The 12,754-nt window shown below is 38.0% G+C and overlaps 1 pseudogene; it reads left to right on the plus strand.

Annotated features, from left to right (window-relative positions):
* The first annotated feature begins 8,166 nt into the window (after positions 1-8,166).
* On the plus strand, positions 8,167-8,251 carry LOC136401504 (small nucleolar RNA SNORA66; annotated as a pseudogene).
* The last annotated feature ends 4,503 nt before the right edge of the window (positions 8,252-12,754 follow it).

A 12,754-nucleotide genomic window follows, 5' to 3' on the forward strand; every position in this document is an offset into this window, starting at 1 on the left:
CCATAGTATTAACTATACATGGGCTCCATTGGATGATTTCCAGTTCCATCCTGCCCTTACAGTTCTTTCCAAACATGCCTTTCTGTGCCTTCTTAGAGTTGAGCAGAAGTTTGCTAACTTTAGATACTGTAATTTTAGGGCCCAAAATTTTTTTTTAAAATGCATTACATAAAGTTATTAAACTCAAATTTTATTCATCATAAAATTTATACAAGTCCTCATCAGTGTCAAAACTCCCATCCGTTAGCTTGTCCTTATTTGTGTCTGCTGACAAATCAGTCTTCAACAATAAGAGCAAAAACAAGCATAAAAAAAGCAGGAAATGCAAGTAAAAAAAATCCACAACCACTGTATAAGACTCACTCAGTTTTTAGACCCCAAAATTTTTGAAAAATGGTACTTCTTATACATGCGGAAATATGGTATTCTTTTTGGGATATGGATTCTTGTTTTTTTAAGAATAATTGGGGGAAGGGTTGACTTTGACCTTCCCCTAACTGCCTAAAAGAATTTAGATAAAGGATTTATTGCAGGAAGAGAGATATCATCATAGATAACTATAGTTTAATCTGAACTAAGTGTGGGAGACAGGGAGGAACCTACAAAGGTCCTTTTGATCAAAGTCTTTATTGTGTCTTATCATTAAAAATGGCCCAGCAAACATTTATTTACCAAACATGAACTTTCCATGTCCATGTGAATTGCCTTCCTGCCCTCTGATGTACCAAGCCACAACCTCTCAGCCCCTTCTCTGTAACTCCAGACTGCATATAAGCCTTAACTGACCAATGTGTCTTTAGGTCTTATATTCTTATGGAACCCCTGCACATACATACATAATAAATTCGGTCATTTTCTCCTATTAATCTATCTTATGTTAATTTGATTATTAGTCCCACCACAAAATTCAGAAATGTGTCAAAAAATTATTTTTTTCTTCCCCACAGAGCTCAAGTGTTTCATTTGGGTAATAAAGGGATAGCAGTAGTAAATAAGGAGGAATAATGACTCATTATGTCTTTAGACAAGGTCTAGCCAAGACTGAGATCAAAGATGTGAACTAATAGATTAGCCAAACATGCAATTTTGAAAGCAAGAACTATTTTTTATGCTGAGGGTGGAGTGTGTAAAAGGCAGTAAATGTCTCCTCTGTTCCTAGGCACTTTTTCCAGAAATAAGCTCATTCTTCCAAAGAGAATGATTTGATAAACAGGGTGGGGCCAACCCACCCAAATAAGGATACATTCGGCCATCAAAGAGTATAGAGCTCCAGCCAAACACAACATTCAATAGAGATTTTTAATAAAAAATGAATTAAAAAATATTGCTCCCTATTTCAGGTGATTATGTCCTCTGAATACTTTTTTTCCTTTGAAGTAGCTGTTTCATAGAATCTATGTGATTGTTTTTGTTCATTCTAGGGTTTGGACCTAATGTTAAAGGAAAAAGAAACAGTCTTCTTCAAGCAAGTTGATAATAGTACAATTATTCAACATGCACTAATTGGGTAAAACAGAGGTCACAAGTGGCCCTTAGTAGCCCATAGTAGCCAATGGCCCTTCTAATATATGGGCATGTTTTTTAATGAACTCATTATTTTTTAAACCTGAGTTTGTAATATTTAAAAATTTACATAAAGATTCAGTTTGGGCTCAGAATGAAACCTCTCAGATGATGCCTACAGTGTGGCCCTGCAGAAAGAATGTACATCACCCATTCAGCCTTGTGACATGCCACGCCCCTGGTGCATCTGAGTTTACAACCTCTGATGCCAAAAATGTAAGAGCTTTTCACTAAATTATATTCAGTGAGAAGGAAAAAGAGAAGTCAGTAGAATTTTAGAATAACTTGAGAACATTTTACAACAGAAGAGATTTTTCTCCCCATCTCGACCCTTGCCAGAGTAACTCCCACCTCTGTTGGGATCGCTTCCATAAAGTGGGTCACATGCTTCAGGTTGACGGGGAAAAGACTGAGAACATCTTTAGATACCACAAGCAACTGAGAGACAGGCAAATGTTCACATCTTCAAATATTTACCCCAAGGATTATTGAATACATTTCAGTTTGTGCTATCGATTTACACTGGCAGAGATGAGCTAACATGGTTGTCAGGCAACTTTGAGCTGGTTATAATGCTAAGAAAGTAGCTTGTTAATAAAAGAGTGAGTAGGAATGATTGTTTGGAAACTTTTCTAACAATATAAGAAATGTTTTCTCTTGCAGACTCTTACGAAATGAAAGACAAATCAACACAAATCCACTATGCTTGAACACGAGGACAGATTTCCCGCCTCTTGTGGGACATCTGAGCAACTCCTAACTAAGGTCAACAAATGAGAGTTTGAGAACCCTGGGAAAAGATTATACGTTATAGTTGTAGGTCACTTTCAGCTCTAAATCTATAATTCATTAACGCTGGGATAACATCTGTTTTCCTTAAAGTCTTCTGTGGACGTAAGAAACGTCCAAACCTTTGGAGAATTTTTAAAAAGAGTTTAATTGAGCCAAACTGAAGGCATGCCAGAGAGCAAGATATCAAGTGCTCCCAAGAATAACAGTTTTTCAGCCTCATTTTTTGCATTTGAACTTAAGGAGGAAAGTAGGGAAGATTACCTGGGAGTGGGAGAAAGCAAGGCAGGGATTGGATTACAGGATAGTTAACAAGGTTATGTGTTCTCTCGAGGGTGGTTATTTCAAAGGTGTGTTACCCTAGATACACAGAAACAATTGCCAGGGCTTGCTTAAGGCAAAAATAAACCTTTTACTAGAAAAGTGCATACCTGGATGTTTCTTGAAGACAGAGATAATACCTACTAATTCTTTGAATTGTCTACATTACCTAGCTCTGTGAATGGGACAGAGTAGCTACAGAATTGAAATAACCATGGAAATAACCAAATTAAAAATGGTAATTGGGCCTTGGCTAGTTGGCTCACTGGTAGTCAGCCTGGCTTGTGGATGTCCCGGGTTCAATTCTCGGTCAGGGCACGCACACACACACACACAACACTAATTGTGTCACAGTTAATAAAAACTATTTCAGATCACTTTAAGTCTTGTACATAGGTATTTAAATAACTGAACAAATACACTGAAATCTTCAAATCGTCTACTGACAAAATGAGCCAGAGGGCATAAAGAAGAATCCGTTAAATTAATAACATTATGGTTACTGTTTCAAACTTATTTAACAGTTAATAAAAAAACATTGGCAAATAAGAAATAAAAATAAGCATACTTTTAAAGGAAGAAAACTCGAAAATAATGGAACAAATTTGAAGGAACATTTTTTCTTTTAGGCATCAAGAAAGTAACAGACTCATAACCAGCTAGCATGCATTGACAAAATATGTCTGACGAAATAAAACAATCCATTCTTCTAACTGAAATACTGAATTTATGCCTGAAAGAAGAGATTATATATATGGATTGTATATGAGCAATTTTAATAAAACAGTAGATGAGGAAGCAGTTACATAATAAACATAAATTTTTCTTAGCTACACCAAGCTAGCTGCCTACACTGTCTTGGGTCAGATTTTTTGGAAGCAGAGCCCAAAGACAGGGTATATGTGCCAAGTATTTATTAAGGAAGTGCTCCCAGGAAGACTGGTCAAGGAACAAAAAAAGCAAAATAAGAAAGGGGGAAGAAGCCAAGAAAGTTAAAATAATTCCAATTAATATCTCAAAGAATAGTCAAGAAAAGGCATTTTTTAAAAATAGAGAAATTTTCTAAAAATAGAAAAATCAAATCAATATTTGATTAAAAGGCCATTTAATCAAATCAATAGGAAAAGAGGGGAAAATTGATCAATGGGATAAAACAGAAATCCAAAACTAGGTGTTTGTATATACAAGAACATGGCAATTCGACTCATTGGAAAAGGAAGGCTAATATAATGAACAGTCCCAGACCAGCGGGCTACCCTGACTACGTGCCTGCTCTGTGCTAGGGCTGTGCCCAAGTAAGGCCTTGCGTTTCAGTGGAGTGGTGGAGCCTGGTGGGCGAGAACACAGGTTCTCTTGAAAGACATTTACACCGTCAAAGCTGGAGGCAGCATGAGACTGACTCAGGGTCAGGTCTGTCCTCATGGGTTCTGGCTTATCCCCACTGTCCCACTTTCCATCTGCCTTGTCTCCCTGACTTACGGCCCTGTAGACGCCAAGCTCCAGCCTCAGAAGAAAAGACAACAGCCTTTCTTAACCAGATCTTACAATTGCATAATTTCTTGAGGGCCATTCCCTGTAACAAATCTTGCAATTGAAAAATTAATGTCTGTGTGTGTGTGTGTTTATGTATATGCGTATCATAATGGTCTGCTTCTCTGATTGAGCCATTTATTATTGAGATACAATTTATATATAACATTGTATGAGTGTAAGGTGTACAACATGTTGATTTGATACATTTATATATTGTGATAGATCAGCACCGTAGTTAGCAAACACCTACATCACATCAAAACAACAACAGAAAAAAAAAGATGGGATTTCAGGCTAAGTCCTAGGCTCAGCTGGAACTGTTTTAGGGGGACACCAATCTGTCATTGGTACACACCACTGATGGTAGGCAGGCAGACAGGATGTTAATTTCTAGTTGAAACTGTGGAGATGGTTGTCTTCAAAGGTTCAAGCATAATCTTCTAAAGAAAGTAGAAGGTTCTACCTTGGCAGTAAAGCACACAGAAGTGGGATGATGGATGCATAGAACCAGTATAAGAGATCAAGGGGGATCTAGAAAGAACAACAGTACTGCTCATACTCTAACCAGCTACTTTATATTGGCTCCCTACTTCCCTCATTCTATCAGAGAAGGTAGGAAGTCCAAAACTGTATTTCCTAGACTTCCTTGCAGCTAAGGTTCTGTATTAGAAACAGGTTCTATGAGATTTAGAAAATGGAAATGTGGTAGAAAATCTTCCTGCTGCTTTTGGCTCTCAGTGCTAGACAGCAGTGTCATAAAACCATGAGTATCTCTGAGCAGTACTGTGGAATACATTCTCCAGCTTTGTATGGGCAGGAAACAGTGGCAGAGCATCCAAAATTTAAAAATTTAAGAAAAAACTTAACCAAGGAGGTGAAAGATCTGTACACTGAAACTATAAAATATTGATAAAAAAAATTAAAGAAGACACCAATAAGTAGAAAAACATTTTTATTTCATGGACTGGAAGACTTAACATTATTGTAATGTCCATACTATCCAAAGCAATCTTTAGGTTCATTGCAATCTCTGCCAAATCCCAATGGCATTTTCTTTTTATTTTTTCTTATCTTTCTGCAGAAATTAAAAACAAATCCTAAAATTCATAGGGAATCTCAAAGGACCTTGAATAAGTAAAACAGAGCTGGAGGCTTCACACTTCCTGATTTTGAAACATTGCAAAGCTACATTAATCAAAATGCTATGATACTGGCCGAAAGACTATAATATGTATAAACCCACTGAAAAGAAAAGAGAGTGCAGAAATAACCTCTACATATATGGTCAAATAATCTCCAACAAGGGTACTACGAATACACAATATAGAGAGGATGGTCTCTGAAACAAATGGTATGGGGAAAACCAGATATCCACGCACAAAAGAATGAAGTTGGACCCTTACCTCACACCATACACAAAAAATAACTCAAGATGAATTAAAGACTTAAATGTAAAACCTAAAACTGTAAAACTCCTAGAAGAAAACATAGGAAGAAATGTTCCTGGCATTGAATTTTTAGCACTGGTTTCTTGGAAATAACACCAAAAGCACAGCCAACAAAAGCAAAAGTAGATAAATGGGGCTAACATTAAACTTAAATTTTATACAACAATGGAAACAATCAACAAAGTGTAAAGGCAACTTATGGAATGGAGAAAACATTTGCAAACTGTATATCTGATAAGGGGTTAATACACAGAATGTTAAAGCACCCTTACAACTCAGCAACAACAAAAATAATAATAATCTAATTTAAAATATCAGCAAAGGACTTGAATAGACCAAATCCTTTGAATAGACCAAAGAAGATACTAAAAAATAAGCATATGAAAAGATGCTCAACATCAATCATCACCAGGGAAACATACATAAAAACCCAATGAGATATCACCTCATACCTGTTAGAATGTTCATTATCAAAGTAGCAGAAAATAACAAATGTTGGAGAGAATGTGAAGAAATTAGAACCCTTGTACACTGTTGGTAGAACTGTAAAATGGTATAGCTGCTATAGAAAATAGTATGGAGCTTTTTCAATAAATTAAGAAGGGAATTACCATATGATTTAGCAATCTTACTTCTAGGTATGTATCTAAAAGATTTGAAAATAGAATCTTCAAGAGATATTTGCACACCCATGCTTATTGCAGCATCATTTAATAGCTAAGAGGAAGAAGCCATCTAAGTGTCTAGCAGTGGATGAATAGATAAAGAAAATGTAGTACATACATACCATGGAATATTATTCAGCCTTAAAAAAAAAGGATTTTTTATCATATGCTACAACACAAATGTATCTTGAGTACATTATGCTCACTGAAATAAGTTAATCACAAAAAAGACAAAGACTGCCTGGTTTTGTTAACATGAAAGGTATCTAAAGTAGGCAAACTCTCCGAACCAAAATGCAGAACGCTAGTTTCCAGAAGCTAGGGGACAGAGTGAAAGGGAGTTGTTCCATGGGAATGGAATTTCAATTTTGCAAGAAAATGTTCTAGAGAGCTGTTGAACAACGATGTACATACTGCACTATATACTTAAAAATAGTCAAAATCATCAATTTTCTGTTTTTTGTTTTGTTTTCTAGTACAGTAAACACACACACTAGCAGTGTTAAGAGTCTATGGTACTGACTTCCTAGTCTGGGATTGAACTTTTGAGTGTCTGTTCTCCAGGTCCCTGTGTGAAGGGAAGTTGTGGCCACTCGGCCCCAGGGGCAGCTTAGCTTTAGCTGCAGTCTCAGAAGGGCTCCTCTGGAGCAGTTTCTCGTGCTTTCAAACGATGCATACAAGTCACTGGGAAATTTTATTAAAATCAGATTCCGGTTCAGTTACTCTGGGGTGGGGTCTGAGACAGCCAAGCCCCCAAGTGATTCGATGCTGCTGGTCCTTTGACCAACTTTATTATTTTTTCTATTGTTTAAATTTTTATTTATTTTTAAATTTTATTAAATTTGGGGGGTCACTTTGGTTAATAAAATGACATAAGTTTCCAGTGCACAATTCTATAACACATCATCTAAAATCAATACATAATGTTTTACCACCTAAAGTGCGGTCTCCTTCCGTCATCACGTATTTGATCCCCTTAACCCTTTTCCCCCTCTGGCAGCCACCACATTGTTGTCTGTGTCTATGAGTTCTTGTTTGTCCTATTTGTTCAACCAACTTTGAGTTATCAAGGCTCTGAAATCAGTTCTGTTCAGTTCTGGAAGCCTACATCCTGTTTTGTAACCCTTTCAATTATTTTACAAGCATCTGATTACCTGTATTAAGTTCCTTCCTACTTAGAGTACCCAAAGTGATGTCAATTTCCTGACCGAATCTTGAATGAACCTGGATAATCAGAGTTCAGCTAACTCATCGAATATATTACTGAGAATCTACTATTTGCCAAAGTCTATTCTGGAAGTTAATGCTAGAGTGCTAAACACGACAAGGCAAGGTCTGTGTTTTCATGATGTTTACATATCAATGAGAGACAATCAACAAATAAATAAATGTAAAGTGCTCTTAGGCAAGAGGTTGATAGGCTGATCAGGGACACAGGCTTAATCAATTCCTCAACCTGATGCACACATGGAATGACACCTGGGTGTTAGAGAAGGGACAAAGAAAGGCTGTTGTGATTTCCATGCTGAGAATGCCAGTCTCCTATGTGCATAAAAGGCCTAGACTTGGGAAATCAGTAGAGAACCAGGTAGGTATCACCTTCACCCTACAGGTATTGGTCAAGAGAAGTGAGTTCTGGGAAGCTTGTCCTAAACAGGCAGGCAACTCAACAAACAACCCATAGGTCTTTGAAGTCTGGTGGAACCTTTACAGTTGTAGGGAATAGACAATGTGGCAAAAAAATCAATGTGAAGCAAGAAAGAAGGATGAGAAGATAGAAGGGAAAGAAGGAAGGAAGAGGAGGAGGAAGAGAAGTTTGAAAAATAAAGATTTAAAGTAAATGGGAAAAGCAGGTCTGCTAAAGAATTGTGATGATAGAAATGAATTAGCCTCAGAAGATACTGAGATGGTCCATTCCATCCTAAGACAGTGAAATAAATAAATAAATAAATAAAGTAAGTAAGTAAATGGGAAAAGGGGAGAAAATAATTGTCTTCAAGTCATGAAGCTCCACCTGCTGATGAGAGAAGGTTTTGCATTAAGTATTTATAGAATCAGCTCTTCCAGAAGGCGGCAAAATGACCCAACAAAGTGAATTAGATTTGGAGCCAAGGTCTCCATCCTTCACTCCTAAGTGAGAAGCCTCTGGCAAGCCACAACGTGGATGAGCCTTGGTACTAGAACTAGGGTAGCCAAGACCTTCTGGGCAGGATTTCAGAAAGTAGTCATTGAAGTGGCAAGTGTGGGACCCATGGCAAATAGGACAGCTCACTAGGACTTACATGCCACTTACTGTGTTATTTGCCATTCTAAGGTGATACTTTTCAACTACTGTTGGCCCCAGAAGAGCCCAACCCTGAGGTAAAAGGCTTGATTTTGTACCATAAGCAACCAAGTTGGACTCCAATCCACATTGTTCTCGTCTTGCCCCACCTAAGTTCCTACTGAAGTTACAGTTAATGGCTCAGTGTGGCACTGAAGATTTTCTTCTGTAGCTGCAGATGGATTAAAGTATAAACTTAAAATCAATATCACGTGAGAGTGGAAGGAAAACCAGGAATAGAGTTATTAGAGTCAGGAATGACATTAAAAATTATTGTCATCATGGCCCTCCAGCTTTTGGTTCCGAGCTTTCTGACAGTCAAATGCACGACACACCTTTCCAAAACAGGAAACCTGTCCATGAAATGAGAGTGAAACGGTTACCTACCGGAAAGACAGCCACTCTTACGTCTAAGATCAGATGTGAAAATCTTGCTAGAAAGGACACAGCATGAAATAACTGTCAGTGTCCTTAAGAGATACATAACAGAAGAAGCTCCTTATAATCATCAGTGTAGCCTGATGAATCCTGCTTAAACTAATTCAGTAAAATAAATTTTGAGATGATGGTGGGGTAGAGACAATATTTTCACGTGCATCTGAGTTATCTGTCACAATGAACTGAAATTCTTTTTAAGGTCATATAATGGTGCTTAGTGGAAAAATGAAGTTTTACAATGGGACAGTTCTGATTTTAAATCCAGATTTAGGGGCTCTGTGGCAGGCAGTTTCTGAAAAGGCCTCCAGTGACCCCTGCCACCTGCTATTCATGACCTTGTATAACCCCCTCTCCTTAAGTGACTTGTACCCAGTGATTAGTTTCTAATAACCAAGGTAATGGGATGTCACTTCTAAGATTAGGTCACACATGGCTTCCTAACACCATCTCTCTCTCTCTTCCACCTCCCTCCATCAATGAGATGATGAAAAAGTTTGGATTCTAATAGTGGTGATAGGTACATAGCATTGTGAATGCTTTTAATGCCACTGATTTATACCTTTACAGACAGTTAAAATGATAAACATTATGTCTATTTCACCACAATGTAAAAGAACTTGAAACGAAACTACTGATGTAAAGTGATCATTTACATTCAGGGGAATTAGCAAATCAGCTTAAAGTATACATTTCTGTTCATTTTAAAAATGCACAGCTTTTTGAGAAGACTTATTTAGTTAGTTAGTGTTAGAAGATGGGATAGTAAGGGGAAAAGCCCTCAGCTCAGAAGTTAGGAGACCTGGCTTTTAGTTCTAATTCACCGTATGAGCTTAGACACTTTATTTCATCTCCTTTATCCTCAGTTGCCTCATCTGTACATTCCAAGATTTTCACTAATAGCATTATGATCATTGCAGTTGTAAATGTTCACATTCCATGATTCTGAGAATAAGATGGAAAACCATTATCAAAGACTCTGTGGAAAACCCTGATAATAAGTATCATAGCCTTAAGATAAGAATTTTTAAAAGCAGATTTTTATATGGAAGTATCAGAACATGACTAGGCAAGATATTGAATCTTACAAAGCATAGTGATCTGTAAACTACCATCTTAAAACAATAATATTTCTGCCTAACCCGTGGTGGTACAGTAGATAAAGCACTGCCTGGAACCCTGAGGTTGCAGGTGCGAAACCCCAGGCTTGCCTGCTCAAGGCACATATGGGAGTTGATGTTTCCTGCTCCTCTCCTCTTCTCTTCTCTCTCCTCTCTCCCTAAAAGTGAATAAATAAAAATATTTTTAAAAAGCATAACTTAAAAAAAAGAAAAAACAATATTTTCAAGATCTGACAAAATCAGGAAGATTCTAGCTTTTCTTGGGGGGAAGGTGTTAACTCTACTTCTCAACTTATGGTATACGATTATTTAAAACAGCATCCCTGTCTTCTCCTCTTCTTTTCTCCATCTCCTTCCTCATTTCTATTCTCTCTTCTAACCATGACATGGCCTTGACTATGTTCAAACTCCAAAAATTATATAAAAATATCATTAAAAGTATATTTATATTTGGTGATACAGTACACATAGCTAACAATAACAACAAAAATGACAATCACTATACATAATAGCTAACAGTTTTGGGAGCTCATCTGTGTGGCAGTTACTACTACATCAGTTTTTTCCCATTCAGTGAGAGGAGAGGAGGCAGAGAGACAGACTCCTGCATGTGTCCCAACTGGGATCCACTGGGCAAACCCCCTACAGGGTGATGGTTTACCCATCTGGTACCTTGCTCTGTTGCTCAGCGACCAAACTATTTTTAGTGCATGAGGCAGAGGCCACAAAGCCATCTTCAGCACCTGCAACCAACTCGCTTGAACCAATTGAGCCATGGCTACAGGATGGGATGGTAGAGAGAGAAAAAAGAGAAGAGGGGAAGGGGTAAAGAAGCAGATGGTTTCTTTACCTGTATGTCCTGAACAAGATACCGACAGACCAGACTGACACTCTACCACTGAACCAACTGGCCAAGGCCCATCATTTATTGTTTTAATGCATTAGCTGATCTATACCTCCTCACCATCATATCAGTAAGCACTATTATGTTCCCCATTTTTACAAATGTAGAAGGTGATTTCACAACTATTAAAGAGCTGGATCTGGGATTTAAAAACTAGATATTTCTGAATACAGAGCCTGCACTCTTAATCATTTCTAACATTTGTGCTGTTTAAGCCCATCAGCATCCACCAAGCAAGGAATCAGGAGCACCTATCACAATGGGAAAGGAAGTAACATATTATTCTACCTGTTTCTGGGGCATGGAAAAAAAGATGACTTCTTAACTTTTTTTAATGAATGAATGAATTAATGAGAAATTGATGGATCACACCCTGCCATGGGCAACACTGCTGTTATCCTGAAAAGACCTGTTATCAGAAGGAGCTGCAGTGGATGCCCACTGCCATACACCTTTACCGACCAGAACATATTAAAGGTCATTGAAGTGTTGCAGATTGTTTTAGGCAGAAATAATGCTTGGATTCTTGGCAAAGAAGGGAGAGAGATCATCTCATTTACTATATACAATGCTGTGTTTTGTTTTGTTTTTCTGATGACTTATAGAAACCACTGCCTCAAAACAGAAAACCACCAACTCACCATCTCTCCCTCCAGCCACAGGCACACAATTTTGTCAGCTATACAAGCTCCTTGCTCTCTGGGCTTAGGCAGCTAACAGACAGCCTGATTCCCTGATATCTATTTGTCTTTCTTCTTGGCCACAGGGTAGACTTCACAGGCTCTCTCTTTCTTAATGGCCCCTTGAGCCCTCCTGCAGAGATGGCTGCTCACATCTGAGCAGGTATTTTAGTCACTTACTTGTCTCCTTAGTATTCCATCAAATGCTTCCCATACTGGCTTTTGCATATCAGGAGACTGAGTTTAATAATGAGCCAGAAAGGCCTGATGACTTGGAGTCTCTTGGAAATACATTCTGGCAGCCAAGTTGCCTGACAACTTATCAGGTTAACGCATGTGTTTCTGAATCTCTCCATTGCCCTTATAAGAGGGATAGATATCCTCGGGAGTGTGGCTATATGCATTAATTTGTAGGCACTTAGTCTCTGCTTGGAGATGCAAGTAAAAAAATAAAAAAGACAAACACTGTGTCAGCGAGCTACTTAGAGCATTGGCAGCATTGGTTTTTGAACATGTCTCTAAAAGACTGTGTTTCCCTTGTTGAAGAAGGTTGAAAAAGTAGATGCCTTTGAAGCTAAAGACTTAAAACTCCTTTGTATTCAACGCAGTCAGTGGAGACCAACCACGATCAGAAGAAAATAAAATGAATGGCTTTAAATTCCTCATCATTCCAGCTCTTTATTAATTAACTTCGGGAATGTTTCATTGTCCACATATAGACAGATGTTTCCCTTTATTTTGCTCCTGCGGGCTGGCAACGCTGGGCAATGAGGTGTAGGGTGTGATGTAAAAATACCGGAACTCAACATGTGGTTTTTCCAACCAGCTGTCCCTGTTGTACTCTGTCTTCTGCGTGTGGAAGTGACAGTGATTTCCGTGGCCAATGCCCAAGTTTCCTGAGCAACTCGACTTTGTTGCCCAATATGTTGCCAAAAGCTAATTGGCCTTCCATGCTGCGCTAATAGTAATGAC

This window comes from Saccopteryx leptura, chromosome 3 (genome assembly GCF_036850995.1).
Source record: "Saccopteryx leptura isolate mSacLep1 chromosome 3, mSacLep1_pri_phased_curated, whole genome shotgun sequence".
NCBI classification, from domain to species: domain Eukaryota; kingdom Metazoa; phylum Chordata; class Mammalia; order Chiroptera; family Emballonuridae; genus Saccopteryx; species Saccopteryx leptura.